This window comes from Diabrotica undecimpunctata, chromosome 9, assembly GCF_040954645.1.
Source record: "Diabrotica undecimpunctata isolate CICGRU chromosome 9, icDiaUnde3, whole genome shotgun sequence".
In the NCBI taxonomy this organism is placed as follows: Eukaryota; Metazoa; Arthropoda; class Insecta; order Coleoptera; family Chrysomelidae; genus Diabrotica; species Diabrotica undecimpunctata.
Genome location: NC_092811.1, coordinates 61,059,946 through 61,082,791, shown reverse-complemented (window position 1 = coordinate 61,082,791; position 22,846 = coordinate 61,059,946).

The following is a 22,846-nucleotide window of genomic DNA, read 5'->3' as shown; positions in this document are numbered from 1 at the left end:
CATCAGACTAACTGATATACTTCTAGACCTTCCAATCATAAGAATCACAAATACAAACTTCACGTTTTTGAACGCAAATGGGGCATCTATAGTGGACCACATCATTGTTACAGGTAGCGTGATGCACAGGTTCGACGATAGATGTCACATAGGCGATACAATAACGTCCGACCACCTCCCGATATTAGTTAATTCTGATATCATGTCTCCTCAAATCCCACCTCCTCCCAGACAAATAAGAGATTATCGTCACGCAAACTGGCCACGATTCCAAAACTTCATAAATAACAACATTCCTGAGTTAGGCGAATTAAATTCAACCGAAAATATCGATCAGAGTGTTATCCAAATTGAAAACCTCATAATCGAGGCAATCAATCACTCAATTCCAATGAAAACCATTCTACCATTCTCACCGGCACTTCCACAATACATCATTGCCAAAATACATCAAAAAAGACGGCTTTTACGTCAATACAAAATCAACGGAGACCCCCTCGTTAAAACAGAATATAATCGCATCTCTGCTCGAATTAAGAGAGAAATATCTATCCTACAGGCTCGCCAGTGGGAAGATGCTACCTCGAAATTGGATTACAGAGATGGGAGTAAATTCTGGAATAAATTTAAAGTCCTAACAAAACAAAAACTATCTCAACCCTCTCATCTGTTGATTAATAACCAAATTATTAGTTCTCCCGAACTAAAAGCTGAGGCATTCAAAAACTCACTCAACGAAAATTTTCGCACCCCGGACAAACCAAACTTTGATCGCTTATTTAAACTTGAAACTGAATTCGCAGTAAGAAATACTCTCTTGCACCAAACTCCAAACCACGTCCCAATTATGGACCCTATTACTGACAGAGAAACGGAGAGTTATTGCCAAATAGGCAAAAATAACTCTCCCGGACCTGACAATATCAGTAGAAGGTGTCTAAAGCAACTTCCAGAGAGTATAATCCCACTTCTCACAAAAATCATTAATGCATGTCTCAAATACTACTATTTTCCTACTCCTTGGAAAATAGCAGACACAATCATGATACCTAAAAAAGGTAAACCCCTTACTAACGTGGAATCATATCGACCTATCTCCTTAATAAATTCATTAAAAGTTCTTGAGCTAATCCTAAAAGAGAGGCTCAGCGACTTTCTCGACAGTCACAATATCATTCCAAAATTTCAATACGGATTCCAACCTAATAGATCCACAAAAAATGCATTAGTAGATTTCACCTCTAAAGTCACTCAGACGTTAAACAGTAACGGTATCGCCATAGCCACTTTTCTTGATGTACAGAAAGCCTTCGATCAAGTCTGGCACGACGGACTAATTCGGAGGCTTATGGACATCGGGCTACCCCTAGAATTCATTAAAATCATACACTCTTACTTATCGAATAGAACAGTGAAAGTGAGAATAAGCGATAAAGTTTCCACCCCATTCACTCCCCTAGCGGGAGTACCTCAAGGCTCAGTTCTCGCACCCCTGTTGTACATCACATACAACAGTTCTATCCCTATCCCAAACCTACCGCACACGCAAATGTACCTCTATGCAGACGATACAGCCCTCCTTACAACAGCGAGCAGATTTGCCCCTGAGACAACTTTTAGAAGAGCACAAACTCTTTTAAACGGTGTTGAAGAATGGTGTAATAAGTGGAGAGTCACACTAAACGCGGCGAAAACACAAACTATCGTGTTTCGCTGCCCACATTCATCATCTGGTATTATGCGCAATCGCGCCGACCAAACGCCCCTGTTTTTGATGGGAGAAAGACTCGTTTTTAGCCCGACAGCTACCTACTTGGGTGTTTTATTTACTAAAACACTCAACTGGGAACCTGATCTAAAGGCAACTTTAGATAGGGTCAGAAACCGAGCCCGTCTCCTAGTCCCATTATCAGCGACGTTTGGCAAAACCAACAATAAAACTCTCACACACACTTATAAAACATTCATTCGACCCGTTATTGAGTATAAGTCTAGCTTATATTGCCTTCTTAAGGGTTATCAAAGGAACAAACTGTCTGCTGCGGAGCGTAGAATCTTGCGTAGAACGCGCAGAAAACGTTGGCACTTCCCCTCCCGTGAAATCCACCGCACAGCAAATACCACTCCCGTCATCGAGAGAATAAAATCTCTCAACAGGAACTTCACCCTCAAAACAATCAACGGCCCCATTTCCATCACACAAAATACCCTAAAAAGTTCCTGTTCCTTCCTAGGTCACATATCCACCCGAATACCTAAAATCAAATATCCTCATCCACCATCAATTCTACTGCAGACATGCGTAGACGACGAACTTCCTGGTGAATATGTCGACATCCTCGAGGCCACTCCACTTGCCTACAGAACCCCATAAATATCACATCCTATTCCCTACCCCGGACAGGGGGAGATTGGTTTTTTGCGGTTTCCCAATCTCACTACTCAATGATACCTGTCCGTCCCTGAGAAAATAGCCGCAACTATTTTCTCAACTGAATCGACAATTGCTGGAACCGTCTATCGAACTCCGACGAGGCCTGGCCGTTAGCGTAAGCGACCGAAAACAGAATTTTAGTGCAATACACTAGTCCTGAAGTCGGTTGCAAACGCATAAACGGCTGCAGGAACAATGGTCACTAGAGAACACGGTTTTAGCTTCTGTCGATTCAGACTCGCACACATACACACTAAATCACATTCACACACACACACACACACACACACACACACACACACACACACACACACACACACACACACACACACACACACACACACACACACACACAAATCAAACAGTGAAAGGGGCACTCTTTCTGCTACCGAAATATCCTCATCACCGAGACCCCCGGCCGTCTGCAGCCTCCGTTACTTTATACGGAGTCTGTGGGCGGCCGGAGATAATCTAAGTGATTGACGGAATCTGTAACATCGAAATGGCAGCGGCCGTCACTGTTTGATTTACACACACATTCACACTGAGCGAAATGCGACAAGTCAACTCTCGAAAGCCGAGGCGCCTCCACTCACGAGCACACTCGATCACAAAATTTCAGTGCAATACACTGGTTTTGGGGCCGAGTTAAGCTCGAGACTGCACAGGACCAATGGTCACTAGAGACAGGGCTTGTCGTATCTAGCTCAAAAACCAACACATTCACTGGAAAGAACATCGATTCCAGTCAAACCCTCTCGCCCCTGGCTCGCTGGCTGCTGAAAAGTGACGAAGAAAGAAGAACAAAAATCGCCGGTGATTTTTCGGGCTGTTTTAGCTGTGTGTACGCCATTATTCAAACAACAACATTCAAACTCAAGCCTGAAGAGGGTCAACCGACCCTAAACGGGCACTTCAAACATTCTCTCCCTCATAATAAAGAATCCTTTACCCTATCCTCCTGAGAATGAACAATGTATGATGAATCCCCCTATAATACCTTAGAATTAAATAATTTTTGCTTATTTCACGTTTTCTGACCATTTTCAGTAATCAAACAAAGATTTTGTTTATGTATTGTGACAGAGAGCAACCAAACATTATAGGGATATATATTTGATTACAGTGCTAAATAAATGTAATGCGCTTGCGCGAATTTTGTTTTCATTTTGCAATCCCTTATATAAAAGATTTAACTGCAATCCCTTTATAATACCTGTTTTACGGATGCTATTATATTCACCAGCAATTTTTTTTTCTATGTTGAATGCTTCTGTTTGGACCAACCACTGCCAATTTTAGTGTTTTCAATGTTTTTAAACCTTTTAATTATTGAAATTAGATTTTTTTCCTCCTAAATAATTTTTGATTATTTCACGTTTTCTGACCATTTTCAGTAATCAAACAAAGATTTTCTTTATGTATTGTGACAGAGAGCAACCAAACATTATAGGGATATATATTTGATTACAGTGCTAAATAAATGTAATGCGCGTGCGCCAATTTTTGCACTTACATAAAAGATTTAACTGCAATCCCCTTATAATACCTTAGAATTAAATAATTTTTGCTTATTTCACGTTTTCTGGCCATTTTCAGTAATCAAACAAAGATTTTGTTTATGTATTGTGACAGAGAGCAACCAAACATTATAGGGATATATATTTGATTACAGTGCTAAATAAATGTAATGCGCTTGCGCGAATTTTGTTTTCATTTTGCAATCCCTTATATAAAAAATTTAACTGCAATCCCTTAATAATACCTGTTTTACGGATGCTATTATATTCACCAGCAATTTTTTTTTTCTATGTTGAATGCTTCTGGTTGGACCAACCACTGCCAATTTTAGTGTTTTCAATGTTTTTAAACCTTTTAATTATTGAAATTAGATTTTTTTCCTCCTAAATAATTTTTGATGATTTCACGTTTTCTGACCATTTTCAGTAATCAAACAAAGATTTTCTTTATGTATTGTGACAGAGAGCAACCAAACATTATAGGGATATATATTTGATTACAGTGCTAAATAAATGTAATGCGCTTGCGCGAATTTTGTTTTCATTTTGCAATCACTTATATAAAAGATTTAACTGCAATCCCTTTATTTTACCTTCCCTTTATTTTTATTATTTTATCCCTTTAAACCTGTTTTACGGATGCTATTATATTCACCAGCAATTTTTTTCTATGTTGAATGCTTCTGGTTGGACCAACCACTGCCAATTTTAGTGTTTTCAATGTTTTTAAACCTTTTAATTATTGAAATTAGATTTTTTTCCTCCTAAATAATTTTTGATGATTTCACGTTTTCTGACCATTTTCAGTAATCAAACAAAGATTTTCTTTATGTATTGTGACAGAGAGCAACCAAACATTATAGGGATATATATTTGATTACAGTGCTAAATAAATGTAATGCGCTTGCGCGAATTTTGTTTTCATTTTGCAATCCCTTATATAAAAGATTTAACTGCAATCCCTTTATAATACCTGTTTTACGGATGCTATCATATTCACCAGCAATTTTTTTTTTCTATGTTGAATGCTTCTGTTTGGACCAACCACTGCCAATTTTAGTGTTTTCAATGTTTTTAAACCTTTTAATTATTGAAATTAGATTTTTTTCCTCCTAAATAATTTTTGATGATTTCACGTTTTCTGACCATTTTCAGTAATCAAACAAAGATTTTGTTTATGTATTGTGACAGAGAGCAACCAAACATTATAGGGATATATATTTGATTACAGTGCTAAATAAATGTAATGCGCTTGCGCGAATTTTGTTTTCATTTTGCAATCCCTTATATAAAAGATTTAACTGCAATCCCTTTATAATACCTGTTTTACGGATGCTATTATATTCACCAGCAATTTTTTTTTTCTATGTTGAATGCTTCTGTTTGGACCAACCACTGCCAATTTTAGTGTTTTCAATGTTTTTAAACCTTTTAATTATTGAAATTAGATTTTTTTCCTCCTAAATAATTTTTGATTATTTCACGTTTTCTGACCATTTTCAGTAATCAAACAAAGATTTTCTTTATGTATTGTGACAGAGAGCAACCAAACATTATAGGGATATATATTTGATTACAGTGCTAAATAAATGTAATGCGCTTGCGCGAATTTTGTTTTCATTTTGCAATCACTTATATAAAAGATTTAACTGCAATCCCTTTATAATACCTGTTTTACGGATGCTATTATATTCACCAGCAATTTTTTTTTTCTATGTTGAATGCTTCTGTTTGGACCAACCACTGCCAATTTGAGTGTTTTCAATGTTTTTAAACCTTTTAATTATTGAAATTAGATTTTTTTCCTCCTAAATAATTTTTGATGATTTCACGTTTTCTGACCATTTTCAGTAATCAAACAAAGATTTTCTTTATGTATTGTGACAGAGAGCAACCAAACATTATAGGGATATATATTTGATTACAGTGCTAAATAAATGTAATGCGCTTGCGCGAATTTTGTTTTCATTTTGCAATCACTTATATAAAAGATTTAACTGCAATCCCTTTATAATCCCTGTTTTACGGATGCTATTATATTCACCAGCAATTTTTTTCTATGTTGAATGCTTCTGGTTGGACCAACCACTGCCAATTTTAGTGTTTTCAATGTTTTTAAACCTTTTAATTATTGAAATTAGATTTTTTTCCTCCTAAATAATTTTTGATTATTTCACGTTTTCTGACCATTTTCAGTAATCAAACAAAGATTTTCTTTATGTATTGTGACAGAGAGCAACCAAACATTATAGGGATATATATTTGATTACAGTGCTAAATAAATGTAATGCGCTTGCGCGAATTTTGTTTTCATTTTGCAATCACTTATATAAAAGATTTAACTGCAATCCCTTTATAATACCTGTTTTACGGATGCTATTATATTCACCAGCAATTTTTTTTTTCTATGTTGAATGCTTCTGGTTGGACCAACCACTGCCAATTTTAGTGTTTTCAATGTTTTTAAACCTTTTAATTATTGAAATTAGATTTTTTTCCTCCTAAATAATTTTTGATTATTTCACGTTTTCTGACCATTTTCAGTAATCAAACAAAGATTTTCTTTATGTATTGTGACAGAGAGCAACCAAACATTATAGGGATATATATTTGATTACAGTGCTAAATAAATGTAATGCGCGTGCGCCAATTTTTGCACTTACATAAAAGATTTAACTGCAATCCCCTTATAATACCTTAGAATTAAATAATTTTTGCTTATTTCACGTTTTCTGGCCATTTTCAGTAATCAAACAAAGATTTTGTTTATGTATTGTGACAGAGAGCAACCAAACATTATAGGGATATATATTTGATTACAGTGCTAAATAAATGTAATGCGCTTGCGCGAATTTTGTTTTCATTTTGCAATCCCTTATATAAAAAATTTAACTGCAATCCCTTAATAATACCTGTTTTACGGATGCTATTATATTCACCAGCAATTTTTTTTTTCTATGTTGAATGCTTCTGGTTGGACCAACCACTGCCAATTTTAGTGTTTTCAATGTTTTTAAACCTTTTAATTATTGAAATTAGATTTTTTTCCTCCTAAATAATTTTTGATGATTTCACGTTTTCTGACCATTTTCAGTAATCAAACAAAGATTTTCTTTATGTATTGTGACAGAGAGCAACCAAACATTATAGGGATATATATTTGATTACAGTGCTAAATAAATGTAATGCGCTTGCGCGAATTTTGTTTTCATTTTGCAATCACTTATATAAAAGATTTAACTGCAATCCCTTTATTTTACCTTCCCTTTATTTTTATTATTTTATCCCTTTAAACCTGTTTTACGGATGCTATTATATTCACCAGCAATTTTTTTCTATGTTGAATGCTTCTGGTTGGACCAACCACTGCCAATTTTAGTGTTTTCAATGTTTTTAAACCTTTTAATTATTGAAATTAGATTTTTTTCCTCCTAAATAATTTTTGATGATTTCACGTTTTCTGACCATTTTCAGTAATCAAACAAAGATTTTCTTTATGTATTGTGACAGAGAGCAACCAAACATTATAGGGATATATATTTGATTACAGTGCTAAATAAATGTAATGCGCTTGCGCGAATTTTGTTTTCATTTTGCAATCCCTTATATAAAAGATTTAACTGCAATCCCTTTATAATACCTGTTTTACGGATGCTATCATATTCACCAGCAATTTTTTTTTTCTATGTTGAATGCTTCTGTTTGGACCAACCACTGCCAATTTTAGTGTTTTCAATGTTTTTAAACCTTTTAATTATTGAAATTAGATTTTTTTCCTCCTAAATAATTTTTGATGATTTCACGTTTTCTGACCATTTTCAGTAATCAAACAAAGATTTTGTTTATGTATTGTGACAGAGAGCAACCAAACATTATAGGGATATATATTTGATTACAGTGCTAAATAAATGTAATGCGCTTGCGCGAATTTTGTTTTCATTTTGCAATCCCTTATATAAAAGATTTAACTGCAATCCCTTTATAATACCTGTTTTACGGATGCTATTATATTCACCAGCAATTTTTTTTTTCTATGTTGAATGCTTCTGTTTGGACCAACCACTGCCAATTTTAGTGTTTTCAATGTTTTTAAACCTTTTAATTATTGAAATTAGATTTTTTTCCTCCTAAATAATTTTTGATTATTTCACGTTTTCTGACCATTTTCAGTAATCAAACAAAGATTTTCTTTATGTATTGTGACAGAGAGCAACCAAACATTATAGGGATATATATTTGATTACAGTGCTAAATAAATGTAATGCGCTTGCGCGAATTTTGTTTTCATTTTGCAATCACTTATATAAAAGATTTAACTGCAATCCCTTTATAATACCTGTTTTACGGATGCTATTATATTCACCAGCAATTTTTTTTTTCTATGTTGAATGCTTCTGTTTGGACCAACCACTGCCAATTTGAGTGTTTTCAATGTTTTTAAACCTTTTAATTATTGAAATTAGATTTTTTTCCTCCTAAATAATTTTTGATGATTTCACGTTTTCTGACCATTTTCAGTAATCAAACAAAGATTTTCTTTATGTATTGTGACAGAGAGCAACCAAACATTATAGGGATATATATTTGATTACAGTGCTAAATAAATGTAATGCGCTTGCGCGAATTTTGTTTTCATTTTGCAATCACTTATATAAAAGATTTAACTGCAATCCCTTTATAATACCTGTTTTACGGATGCTATTATATTCACCAGCAATTTTTTTCTATGTTGAATGCTTCTGGTTGGACCAACCACTGCCAATTTTAGTGTTTTCAATGTTTTTAAACCTTTTAATTATTGAAATTAGATTTTTTTCCTCCTAAATAATTTTTGATTATTTCACGTTTTCTGACCATTTTCAGTAATCAAACAAAGATTTTCTTTATGTATTGTGACAGAGAGCAACCAAACATTATAGGGATATATATTTGATTACAGTGCTAAATAAATGTAATGCGCTTGCGCGAATTTTGTTTTCATTTTGCAATCACTTATATAAAAGATTTAACTGCAATCCCTTTATAATACCTGTTTTACGGATGCTATTATATTCACCAGCAATTTTTTTCTATGTTGAATGCTTCTGGTTGGACCAACCACTGCCAATTTTAGTGTTTTCAATGTTTTTAAACCTTTTAATTATTGAAATTAGATTTTTTTCCTCCTAAATAATTTTTGATGATTTCACGTTTTCTGACCATTTTCAGTAATCAAACAAAGATTTTGTTTATGTATTGTGACAGAGAGCAACCAAACATTATAGGGATATATATTTGATTACAGTGCTAAATAAATGTAATGCGCTTGCGCGAATTTTGTTTTCATTTTGCAATCCCTTATATAAAAGATTTAACTGCAATCCCTTTATAATACAGTTTCAGTTCAGTTCTAGTAGCTGAACAGTGCGGACGTGCTTTACTAGGAGCAACTGACCTGACGTCAACGGAGCTTTTCAGCTCCACGGTGGGTAAGACACCGTTAGTGGCGCAGGCACTTGACTTTTATTAAGGCGAAGAGTGGATGCGATTTTTCTTAGCTTAAACCGCAGAGAGACTGATTTTATAGGCCTCTCTCGGAGGGCTATAAAAAAATAGCATTTCACCGAAAATTCGGGATAACTGTACGGTGCCGTCAGGGATGACACTGTAAGGCTCTGTTGTTTGCATCAGAGTCGGACAGAAACGGCCCCTGCCCTACAGTGTGAGAACTGCAAGTGGAACCCTCCTGGAAACAGGAGTGAACAACCGTGTAAGGTCCTGGGAAGGCACCCAGAATCCGCACGACACGTGTCGTGAGGAAAAACAAAAAACAGCGGTCTACCAAGTAAACAGCTCTGAAATGTTGTCGGATTCCATAGAATCCCCCGAGCTTCCAGCTCACTCAGTTGAATCCCCCTACCCCACCTCACCCTCCGAGTCAGAGTGTGTACTGGAAAGTACAGCTCCAGACTCTGCTCCTGCCTACTCACCTCCATCCATCTCAGACAAGTCTGAAATGGAATTGGAACTGGAGGAAATTTACACCTTTTCGGACGACGAAATTAGCAACGAAATGGATGGCCCTCAGTCATCCAATTCGCATATCATTGAAAATGCAGCCCCTCAGGCAACCACTTATTATAGACCCGCGAAACCACAATTTGAGACAACAAACGTCTACAATGCTCGTCGCGGAGAGGACAAGGCACCGACGAAAAGACCATGCTCCAGCCCAGGGAAAAGCCCCGTTACAGATACGAAAAAGCAGAAAGACGACATGGCAGCCCAAATGCAACATCTTATTCATAAAATGGATGAGATGCAAACAACGCATAATAAACAAATAGAAGCTCTTATGCTTCAACTAAAAGAACTCAGAGAAATCATCAAGGAAAAGGACAAAGAAAATAAAGAATTAGTCTCGCGAATAGTGAGTCTAACCGAGAAAAAAGACGAAGCCACGCCCACCTCCACCAAACGCATGCGCGAGGCAAATGAATTCAGGCCTACGAACAAAAAGGTCGACCAACCTACCACTTTACCCGTGGAAGAAGAAAACTGGCAGGAAGTACCAAAAAAACAAAAACGCAAAGACAAAGATACCACTGCTAAAAATAACAACGAAGCAAAAACGCCCGCAGAAACTGTGAGCGTTGCTGAAAAACAACGTGCGATTGTCGAAAAACGGCAAGAGCAAAAAATGGATGAAGAAATCAAAGCACGCCAGCAAAAGCGAACACAAAAAGAAACAGCAAATACGCCAACAACAACGCAAGAACCAGTGGTACCTGCACAAAAAGCTCCGAAACCACCAGCAATTATACTGAAAACAGTAGGCGAAAGCCAAAACATCCTGCGCAAAGCCGCAGAGAAAGCCATTGCATCCGATAACAAGTTCGCAAAATCAGGACGCTCAGTGATCATACAAACCAAAAGCAGAGAAGGGTACCTTGCAATGGTAAAAATTCTCGAACAACATAAACCCACAGTAGACTTCATAGCGTACCCAATAGACGTACAAAGAAGCAAAAGGCTAGTAATCAGAGGATTACAAGTACAAATGAACTTAAGAAACATAAGTGAAGCCATAGAAGATAAAGGCATCGACTTAATAAAAATTGAGTCTGTTGTCTCCAGAAGACAAGACAAAAAAGTACTGCCACTATACATAGTGACAGTACCTGAGGAACAAACAGAAAACATGCGAAAAGTGAACAATCTCTGCTACCTTCGAGTCACAATTGAAGATGAAACAAGACAGCGAAAAGACGTCCTGCAGTGCTACAACTGCCAGAACTTTTTCCACGGGTCAAGTGCCTGCCATTGTGCCTCAAGCTGCGTCAAATGCGGAGAAAATCACAAATCAACTGAATGTCAAAAAGACAGGGAAACTGCAGCAAAATGTGCCAACTGCGGTGAAGCACATACAGCAAGCTACAGGGGGTGCACCAAAGCACCCAAAATGAAAACAAGGGCAATACCACCGCCTAGGTACAGAGAAGCACCAAGTGCACCATCCACACGGCCTAACATAAGTTATGCCGCAGCCACAAAAGCAACGGAACCAACAAAAACCGCCCCCGCAACACAAGCAAGTGCCTCCGTCGACAGCGAAAAACTTATCGCTGTAATGAATAATCAGTTAAGACAACTTACTGATCATTTCTCGGGCATGTTCGAGAAAATAACACACGTCCTCGATGCGATGAGCAAGTGTAGAAACGAGTAATGCCAGAACAGTTGGACGAAGTGCAGATCGGGTCATGGAATTCGGGCGGGATTCGTACGAAAATCAATATTCTAGACGAGTTTACCAGCAGACTCGATATAGATGTCATGGCCTTACAAGAGACTAAACTAGTCGAAAGAATTAAGACAAAAATTCCAGGCTATGTCATCTATAGAGACGATCATAGAGCAAATTCAGGTGGCACGGCCATCATGGTGAAAAGGCAAATAGACCACCATCTAGTGCCTACACCTCTTGGCCTGGTCACCATGGAGGCGACTATAGTCCGAATCGTAACGGCCAACGATACGCTGAAAATAGTTTCAGCGTACGTAAGGCCGAACGAGCCGGTACTAAGCGAAGATCTAGACCTCATATTAAACTCAGACGAGCCCACTATAATTATCGGTGACCTAAATGCCAGGTCGCCCAACTGGTTTGACAGACGTACTAACGCAAATGGCAGACGACTCTGTGCCTATCTAGAGAACAAGAACAACACCACAGTAGTGGGTCCCACAGACCCAACATGCTACCATGGAGAACTTCCCTCGCATATAGACATAGCAATTCTACACAATATTGGTCAACAATATGAAATAAAATCATTAAGCGAAGGCGATTCCACACACAACGTAATCGTCATGACCCTGGGCGCAGTGGAATTAAATCCACTACAGCCCCACCAAACTAAGAAAACAAACTGGCCCAATTTTAGAAGAGTAGTGAGCGAAAACATCGGGGCAATCCCAACAATCAATAATATAGAAGAACTTGAAGAAAGTATTGTAAAACTAGAACAAACAATACTAAATGCCATCGATGCCAGCTCCAAGACAGAAACAAAAACAACAATGAAAGGCCGATTCCAGGAAATATCAAATGAGCTAAAAGAACTCATTAGAGAAAAAAATAGAAAAAGAAGAAGAGCCCAAAGAACAAGAAACCAAGAAGACAAAAGAATTGCTAACGAATTAGATAGAGAAGTTAAAAGACAGCTAATAGAGCACAGAAGTGAATACTGGGACAAATACATCCAAGAATTAAACCCTAACAAATCTGCATTCTGGAAAGTATCAAAAATACTTAGGAAAGATAAGAAACCCATACCACCCTTACACGGAGAAAACGGTATGGTATATACCGAACCAGAAAAGGTAGAAGTAATGAGAGATACACTAGAATCGAACAACATGAAAAATTTTCATCCCGCGGAAGACCTAGACTTCACAGAAGAAGTTGAAAGAAGCGCTAGACGCATAAGAAGAAGAAAAGGCATAATCGGCCTAGAACATACTAGCCCGGAAGAAGTCAAAGAAATAATAAAAATACTTAACCCAAAAAAAGCATCAGGGCCAGATAAAATCACAAACAGGGCAATCAAAAACGTGCCCAACAAAATAATAGTGTACATCACAAACATAATCAATGGCATACTAAGACTAAGATACTTTCCAGACAGATGGAAAGAAGCAGAGGTAATAATGATCGGAAAACCGGGGAAAAATGGGAGCTTTCCACAAAACTATAGACCAATAAGCCTCCTATCAGCACTAAGCAAAATAGCCGAAAAAATCATACTTAAAAGACTACAAATAGAATCAGAAGCAATAGGAATGATCCCAGAATCGCAGTTCGGATTCAGATCTAGACACTCCTGCGAACTACAGGTACTCAGGCTAACCGAATACATCACGAAAGGATACAACGATAAAATGTACACTGCAGCAGCCTTCCTAGACGTCAGTAAGGCCTTTGATAGAGTCTGGCACGAAGGACTACTACATAAAATGAACCAAAATGGATATAGCGAGGCAATGACATGCCTCCTTGCGTCATACCTGACAAACCGGAGATTCAGAGTCCGTATAGGGTCCACCCTATCCGAGCTCGGAACTCTGGAGGCAGGAGTGCCGCAGGGAGCGGTGTTATCGCCATACCTATACACCATCTACACAGCGGACACACCTAGTGACCACAGATCACTGCTCAGCCTCTACGCAGACGATACGGCAATTGCAACAAGCAATAGAAATGTTAACTTTGCGACAAGAGACCTACAAAGGTCTCTAAATCGACTATATTCGTGGTGTATAAAGTGGAAAATAGCACTTAACCCGGAAAAAACACAGGCCGTCATGTTTAGGAAAAGAAGAAGTATACCCAACATGGAAATAAGCTTAGCCAACGAACACATAGAATGGAGCAATCAAGCTAAATATCTAGGAGTAACCCTTGATCATAAGCTCACATTCACTGAACATGTGAACCAAGCGGTATACAAAGCAAAAGTAACAAAGACTCAACTCGCCTCACTAATAGGCAGGAAAAGTAAACTGAACTTCTACACGAAAATAAGAGTAGCCAATAGCATAATCCTACCAACGTTAACTTATGCATCAGCAGCTTGGGGGCACACCTGCAAATCCAACAGGAAGAAACTACAAGTAGCACAAAATCAGCTAATAAGAGACGCGCTAAATGTACCGAAATATGTACCATTGAGATACCTTTACAGAGACACACAACAGAAAAGAATCCTTCATACAATGAACGACAAAGCGTACGAAATATTCAATGAAATAAGAAACCACCCCAACAGAAAGCTGAGAGAGCTAACAGATTATGACGAGAACATCAGGACGACACATAGGCGGCCTAAACAACAAATAGCAGGATATGTCCCAGTAGAATAACGGACACAATGACATAGATAGGCACAGATTAGTCAAACGCACGCGGGACAGAAGTGGAAAAAAAAAAAAAAAAAAAAAAAAAAAAAAAAAAAAACAAAAGGTAACAACTGGGGTCTGGCATTTTAAAGTTCCAGGCACCAGGAATTACCACCAAAAAAATATATAGTTTTAGTTTTAAGTTTTAGTATTAGTCATAAACACCTAAAAACACCTTCTGTTTCCGCGAACGAACAGTTACCAATAAATATAAATAGCACCCGGGTCCTCAACCCAACAAGAATGTAGTGATACTGATCCTGTCACACACATGCGCACCACGCGAAAATAACGCAAAGAGAACCATAAGTTCTCTTCGTGTAGCCAAACTTTTGGTTTAGGCCCTTAAGGCAGGTCTAATTGGGAGACCATCTTCGCGAACTTCTGAGCATTGAGGTCATGTGCGGCAAGCATGGGCTCGATGGCCAGACCAGTCGGGTGCCCAGCTGACGAGGAGAACAAATTAAATTTTGCCAATTCGGCAGCTGAGCAACCGACCACACACTATTCCTGTACGAAGGGGCATCAACTTAGGTTGATGCTTCTTCGTGCAGGACACACACTTTTTAGGGACTTCAGTCCAAAGTAATGCTAATCACAAAATTAAAATCAGTAAAGTAACTAGGGAGAAAAGCTTTTAGCTACCCCTAAATTGAGGTGGCCTAACCACAACCAAGTCTATACGGAGGGTGTTGTTCATTACCCAAATCGCCCGACGTAAAGTTCATAAGCCTTCGCTGCGTATGTCAGACGTAGTGAAGGGGTGGTGGAAAAACCTGGGGGTCAGATAGGTACCGATCCAGAATGACTAGCTCTTCTGGAGCGAGACCGGTTTGATCTTCGGACATGTGGATCCCACTGACTAGCAGTGGTATACACATGTCACTAGGGGTTGGGTTGAACGCTTCGCGTGTGTGTGTGTGTGTGTGTGTGTGCCTTTATAATACCTGTTTTACGGATGCTATTATATTCACCAGCAATTTTTTTTTTCTATGTTGAATGCTTCTGTTTGGACCAACCACTGCCAATTTTAGTGTTTTCAATGTTTTTAAACCTTTTAATTATTGAAATTAGATTTTTTTCCTCCTAAATAATTTTTGATGATTTCACGTTTTCTGACCATTTTCAGTAATCAAACAAAGATTTTGTTTATGTATTGTGACAGAGAGCAACCAAACATTATAGGGATATATATTTGATTACAGTGCTAAATAAATGTAATGCGCTTGCGCGAATTTTGTTTTCATTTTGCAATCCCTTATATAAAAGATTTAACTGCAATCCCTTTATAATACCTGTTTTACGGATGCTATTATATTCACCAGCAATTTTTTTTTTTCTATGTTGAATGCTTCTGTTTGGACCAACCACTGCCAATTTTAGTGTTTTCAATGTTTTTAAACCTTTTAATTATTGAAATTAGATTTTTTTCCTCCTAAATAATTTTTGATTATTTCACGTTTTCTGACCATTTTCAGTAATCAAACAAAGATTTTCTTTATGTATTGTGACAGAGAGCAACCAAACATTATAGGGATATATATTTGATTACAGTGCTAAATAAATGTAATGCGCTTGCGCGAATTTTGTTTTCATTTTGCAATCCCTTTTATAAAAGATTTAACTGCAATCCCTTTATAATACCTGTTTTACGGATGCTATTATATTCACCAGCAATTTTTTTCTATGTTGAATGCTTCTGGTTGGACCAACCACTGCCAATTTTAGTGTTTTCAATGTTTTTAAACCTTTTAATTATTGAAATTAGATTTTTTTCCTCCTAAATAATTTTTGATGATTTCACGTTTTCTGACCATTTTCAGTAATCAAACAAAGATTTTCTTTATGTATTGTGACAGAGAGCAACCAAACATTATAGGGATATATATTTGATTACAGTGCTAAATAAATGTAATGCGCTTGCGCGAATTTTGTTTTCATTTTGCAATCCCTTATATAAAAGATTTAACTGCAATCCCTTTATAATACCTGTTTTACGGATGCTATTATATTCACCAGCAATTTTTTTTTTCTATGTTGAATGCTTCTGGTTGGACCAACCACTGCCAATTTTAGTGTTTTCAATGTTTTTAAACCTTTTAATTATTGAAATTAGATTTTTTTCCTCCTAAATAATTTTTGATGATTTCACGTTTTCTGACCATTTTCAGTAATCAAACAAAGATTTTCTTTATGTATTGTGACAGAGAGCAACCAAACATTATAGGGATATATATTTGATTACAGTGCTAAATAAATGTAATGCGCTTGCGCGAATTTTGTTTTCATTTTGCAATCACTTATATAAAAGATTTAACTGCAATCCCTTTATTTTATCTTCCCTTTATTTTTATTATTTTATCCCTTTAAACCTGTTTTACGGATGCTATTATATTCACCAGCAATTTTTTTCTATGTTGAATGCTTCTGGTTGGACCAACCACTGCCAATTTTAGTGTTTTCAATGTTTTTAAACCTTTTAATTATTGAAATTAGATTTTTTTCCTCCTAAATAATTTTTGATGATTTCACGTTTTCTGACCATTTTCAGTAATCAAACAAAGATTTTCTTTATGTATTGTGACAGAGAGCAACCAAACATTATAGGGATATATATTTGATTACAGTGCTAAATAAATGTAATGCGCTTGCGCGAATTTTGTTTTCATTTTGCAATCCCTTATATAAAAGATTTAACTGCAATCCCTTTATAATACCTGTTTTACGGATGCTATTATATTCACCAGCAATTTTTTTTTCTATGTTGAATGCTTCTGTTTGGACCAACCACTGCCAATTTTAGTGTTTTCAATGTTTTTAAACCTTTTAATTATTGAAATTAGATTTTTTTCCTCCTAAATAATTTTTGATGATTTCACGTTTTCTGACCATTTTCAGTAATCAAACAAAGATTTTGTTTATGTATTGTGACAGAGAGCAACCAAACATTATAGGGATATATATTTGATTACAGTGCTAAATAAATGTAATGCGCTTGCGCGAATTTTGTTTTCATTTTGCAATCCCTTATATAAAAGATTTAACTGCAATCCCTTTATAATACCTGTTTTATGGATGCTATTATATTCACCAGCAATTTTTTTTTTCTATGTTGAATGCTTCTGTTTGGACCAACCACTGCCAATTTTAGTGTTTTCAATGTTTTTAAACCTTTTAATTATTGAAATTAGATTTTTTTCCTCCTAAATAATTTTTGATTATTTCACGTTTTCTGACCATTTTCAGTAATCAAACAAAGATTTTCTTTATGTATTGTGACAGAGAGCAACCAAACATTATAGGGATATATATTTGATTACAGTGCTAAATAAATGTAATGCGCTTGCGCGAATTTTGTTTTCATTTTGCAATCCCTTATATAAAAGATTTAACTGCAATCCCTTTATAATACCTGTTTTACGGATGCTATTATATTCACCAGCAATTTTTTTCTATGTTGAATGCTTCTGGTTGGACCAACCACTGCCAATTTTAGTGTTTTCAATGTTTTTAAACCTTTTAATTATTGAAATTAGATTTTTTTCCTCCTAAATAATTTTTGATGATTTCACGTTTTCTGACCATTTTCAGTAATCAAACAAAGATTTTCTTTATGTATTGTGACAGAGAGCAACCAAACATTATAGGGATATATATTTGATTACAGTGCTAAATAAATGTAATGCGCTTGCGCGAATTTTGTTTTCATTTTGCAATCCCTTATATAAAAGATTTAACTGCAATCCCTTTATAATACCTGTTTTACGGATGCTATTATATTCACCAGCAATTTTTTTTTTCTATGTTGAATGCTTCTGGTTGGACCAACCACTGCCAATTTTAGTGTTTTCAATGTTTTTAAACCTTTTAATTATTGAAATTAGATTTTTTTCCTCCTAAATAATTTTTGATTATTTCACGTTTTCTGACCATTTTCAGTAATCAAACAAAGATTTTCTTTATGTATTGTGACAGAGAGCAATCAAACATTATAGGGATATATATTTGATTACAGTGCTAAATAAATGTAATGCGCTTGCGCGAATTTTGTTTTCATTTTGCAATCCCTTATATAAAAGATTTAACTGCAATCCCTTTATAATACCTGTTTTACGGATGCTATTATATTCACCAGCAATTTTTTTTTCTATGTTGAATGCTTCTGGTTGGACCAACCACTGCCAATTTTAGTGTTTTCAATGTTTTTAAACCTTTTAATTATTGAAATTAGATTTTTTTCCTCCTAAATAATTTTTGATTATTTCACGTTTTCTGACCATTTTCAGTAATCAAACAAAGATTTTCTTTATGTATTGTGACAGAGAGCAACCAAACATTATAGGGATATATATTTGATTACAGTGCTAAATAAATGTAATGCGCTTGCGCGAATTTTGTTTTCATTTTGCAATCCCTTATATAAAAGATTTAACTGCAATCCCTTTATAATACCTGTTTTACGGATGCTATTATATTCACCAGCAATTTTTTTTTCTATGTTGAATGCTTCTGGTTGGACCAACCACTGCCAATTTTAGTGTTTTCAATGTTTTTAAACCTTTTAATTATTGAAATTAGATTTTTTTCCTCCTAAATAATTTTTGATTATTTCACGTTTTCTGACCATTTTCAGTAATCAAACAAAGATTTTCTTTATGTATTGTGACAGAGAGCAATCAAACATTATAGGGATATATATTTGATTACAGTGCTAAATAAATGTAATGCGCTTGCGCGAATTTTGTTTTCATTTTGCAATCCCTTATATAAAAGATTTAACTGCAATCCCTTTATAATACCTGTTTTACGGATGCTATTATATTCACCAGCAATTTTTTTTTCTATGTTGAATGCTTCTGGTTGGACCAACCACTGCCAATTTTAGTGTTTTCAATGTTTTTAAACCTTTTAATTATTGAAATTAGATTTTTTTCCTCCTAAATAATTTTTGATTATTTCACGTTTTCTGACCATTTTCAGTAATCAAACAAAGATTTTCTTTATGTATTGTGACAGAGAGCAATCAAACATTATAGGGATATATATTTGATTACAGTGCTAAATAAATGTAATGCGCTTGCGCGAATTTTGTTTTCATTTTGCAATCCCTTATATAAAAGATTTAACTGCAATCCCTTTATAATACCTGTTTTACGGATGCTATTATATTCACCAGCAATTTTTTTTTCTATGTTGAATGCTTCTGGTTGGACCAACCACTGCCAATTTTAGTGTTTTCAATGTTTTTAAACCTTTTAATTATTGAAATTAGATTTTTTTCCTCCTAAATAATTTTTGATTATTTCACGTTTTCTGACCATTTTCAGTAATCAAACAAAGATTTTCTTTATGTATTGTGACAGAGAGCAACCAAACATTATAGGGATATATATTTGATTACAGTGCTAAATAAATGTAATGCGCTTGCGCGAATTTTGTTTTCATTTTGCAATCCCTTATATAAAAGATTTAACTGCAATCCCTTTATAATACCTGTTTTACGGATGCTATTATATTCACCAGCAATTTTCTTTTCTATGTTGAATGCTTCTGGTTGGACCAACCACTGCCAATTTTAGTGTTTTCAATGTTTTTAAACCTTTTAATTATTGAAATTAGATTTTTTTCCTCCTAAATAATTTTTGATTATTTCACGTTTTCTGACCATTTTCAGTAATCAAACAAAGATTTTCTTTATGTATTGTGACAGAGAGCAACCAAACATTATAGGGATATATATTTGATTACAGTGCTAAATAAATGTAATGCGCTTGCGCGAATTTTGTTTTCATTTTGCAATCCCTTATATAAAAGATTTAACTGCAATCCCTTTATAATACCTGTTTTACGGATGCTATTATATTCACCAGCAATTTTTTTTTCTATGTTGAATGCTTCTGGTTGGACCAACCACTGCCAATTTTAGTGTTTTCAATGTTTTTAAACCTTTTAATTATTGAAATTAGATTTTTTTCCTCCTAAATAATTTTTGATTATTTCACGTTTTCTGACCATTTTCAGTAATCAAACAAAGATTTTCTTTATGTATTGTGACAGAGAGCAATCAAACATTATAGGGATATATATTTGATTACAGTGCTAAATAAATGTAATGCGCTTGCGCGAATTTTGTTTTCATTTTGCAATCCCTTATATAAAAGATTTAACTGCAATCCCTTTATAATACCTGTTTTACGGATGCTATTATATTCACCAGCAATTTTTTTTTCTATGTTGAATGCTTCTGGTTGGACCAACCACTGCCAATTTTAGTGTTTTCAATGTTTTTAAACCTTTTAATTATTGAAATTAGATTTTTTTCCTCCTAAATAATTTTTGATTATTTCACGTTTTCTGACCATTTTCAGTAATCAAACAAAGATTTTCTTTATGTATTGTGACAGAGAGCAACCAAACATTATAGGGATATATATTTGATTACAGTGCTAAATAAATGTAATGCGCTTGCGCGAATTTTGTTTTCATTTTGCAATCCCTTATATAAAAGATTTAACTGCAATCCCTTTATAATACCTGTTTTACGGATGCTATTATATTCACCAGCAATTTTCTTTTCTATGTTGAATGCTTCTGGTTGGACCAACCACTGCCAATTTTAGTGTTTTCAATGTTTTTAAACCTTTTAATTATTGAAATTAGATTTTTTTCCTCCTAAATAATTTTTGATTATTTCACGTTTTCTGACCATTTTCAGTAATCAAACAAAGATTTTCTTTATGTATTGTGACAGAGAGCAACCAAACATTATAGGGATATATATTTGATTACAGTGCTAAATAAATGTAATGCGCTTGCGCGAATTTTGTTTTCATTTTGCAATCCCTTATATAAAAGATTTAACTGCAATCCCTTTATAATACCTGTTTTACGGATGCTATTATATTCACCAGCAATTTTTTTTTCTATGTTGAATGCTTCTGGTTGGACCAACCACTGCCAATTTTAGTGTTTTCAATGTTTTTAAACCTTTTAATTATTGAAATTAGATTTTTTTCCTCCTAAATAATTTTTGATTATTTCACGTTTTCTGACCATTTTCAGTAATCAAACAAAGATTTTCTTTATGTATTGTGACAGAGAGCAATCAAACATTATAGGGATATATATTTGATTACAGTGCTAAATAAATGTAATGCGCTTGCGCGAATTTTGTTTTCATTTTGCAATCCCTTATATAAAAGATTTAACTGCAATCCCTTTATAATACCTGTTTTACGGATGCTATTATATTCACCAGCAATTTTTTTTTCTATGTTGAATGCTTCTGGTTGGACCAACCACTGCCAATTTTAGTGTTTTCAATGTTTTTAAACCTTTTAATTATTGAAATTAGATTTTTTTCCTCCTAAATAATTTTTGATTATTTCACGTTTTCTGACCATTTTCAGTAATCAAACAAAGATTTTCTTTATGTATTGTGACAGAGAGCAACCAAACATTATAGGGATATATATTTGATTACAGTGCTAAATAAATGTAATGCGCTTGCGCGAATTTTGTTTTCATTTTGCAATCCCTTATATAAAAGATTTAACTGCAATCCCTTTATAATACCTGTTTTACGGATGCTATTATATTCACCAGCAATTTTTTTTTCTATGTTGAATGCTTCTGGTTGGACCAACCACTGCCAATTTTAGTGTTTTCAATGTTTTTAAACCTTTTAATTATTGAAATTAGATTTTTTTCCTCCTAAATAATTTTTGATTATTTCACGTTTTCTGACCATTTTCAGTAATCAAACAAAGATTTTCTTTATGTATTGTGACAGAGAGCAATCAAACATTATAGGGATATATATTTGATTACAGTGCTAAATAAATGTAATGCGCTTGCGCGAATTTTGTTTTCATTTTGCAATCCCTTATATAAAAGATTTAACTGCAATCCCTTTATAATACCTGTTTTACGGATGCTATTATATTCACCAGCAATTTTTTTTTCTATGTTGAATGCTTCTGGTTGGACCAACCACTGCCAATTTTAGTGTTTTCAATGTTTTTAAACCTTTTAATTATTGAAATTAGATTTTTTTCCTCCTAAATAATTTTTGATTATTTCACGTTTTCTGACCATTTTCAGTAATCAAACAAAGATTTTCTTTATGTATTGTGACAGAGAGCAATCAAACATTATAGGGATATATATTTGATTACAGTGCTAAATAAATGTAATGCGCTTGCGCGAATTTTGTTTTCATTTTGCAATCCCTTATATAAAAGATTTAACTGCAATCCCTTTATAATACCTGTTTTACGGATGCTATTATATTCACCAGCAATTTTTTTTTCTATGTTGAATGCTTCTGGTTGGACCAACCACTGCCAATTTTAGTGTTTTCAATGTTTTTAAACCTTTTAATTATTGAAATTAGATTTTTTTCCTCCTAAATAATTTTTGATTATTTCACGTTTTCTGACCATTTTCAGTA